Below are 489 nucleotides of genomic sequence, written 5' to 3'. Positions count from 1 at the left end.
GTTCGTGGTCTGTTCTTGGTCTGTTCTTGGTCTGTTCTTATAACATGGTCGGTTCTTGGTCTGTTCTTGGTCTGTTCTCATAACATGGTCGGTTCGTGGTCTGTTCATGGTCTGTTCTTGGTCTGTTCTTATTGCACTGTCAGTTTTTAGTCTGTTCTTATTGCACAGTCAGTTCTTAGTCTGTTCTTGGTCTGTTCTTGGGTTGTTCTTATTATATGGTCTGTTCTTGCTCTGTTCTCATTATATGGTATGTTCATAGTCTGGTCGTGGGATATTTGGTTTGGTTTAATGACATATTATTATCTTGATTAAATTTTTGCAGTTTTAAAATCTAAATAATGGCTCAGTGGAGGATTTTTTTTGACATTGGAGGAAAATGGGATGAGACTGAATGTTGTTGGGTGTGGCATACAGATTGTAATTTAATTGGCATATATATGGATGAGAAGGATACTCTCGAAACCTTCGTTGATAAGATTTGTAGAAAAT

This window comes from Morus notabilis, unplaced genomic scaffold (assembly GCF_000414095.1).
Source record: "Morus notabilis unplaced genomic scaffold, ASM41409v2 Scaffold468, whole genome shotgun sequence".
NCBI classification, from domain to species: domain Eukaryota; kingdom Viridiplantae; phylum Streptophyta; class Magnoliopsida; order Rosales; family Moraceae; genus Morus; species Morus notabilis.
Note: the sequence above shows the minus strand (reverse complement) of the source record.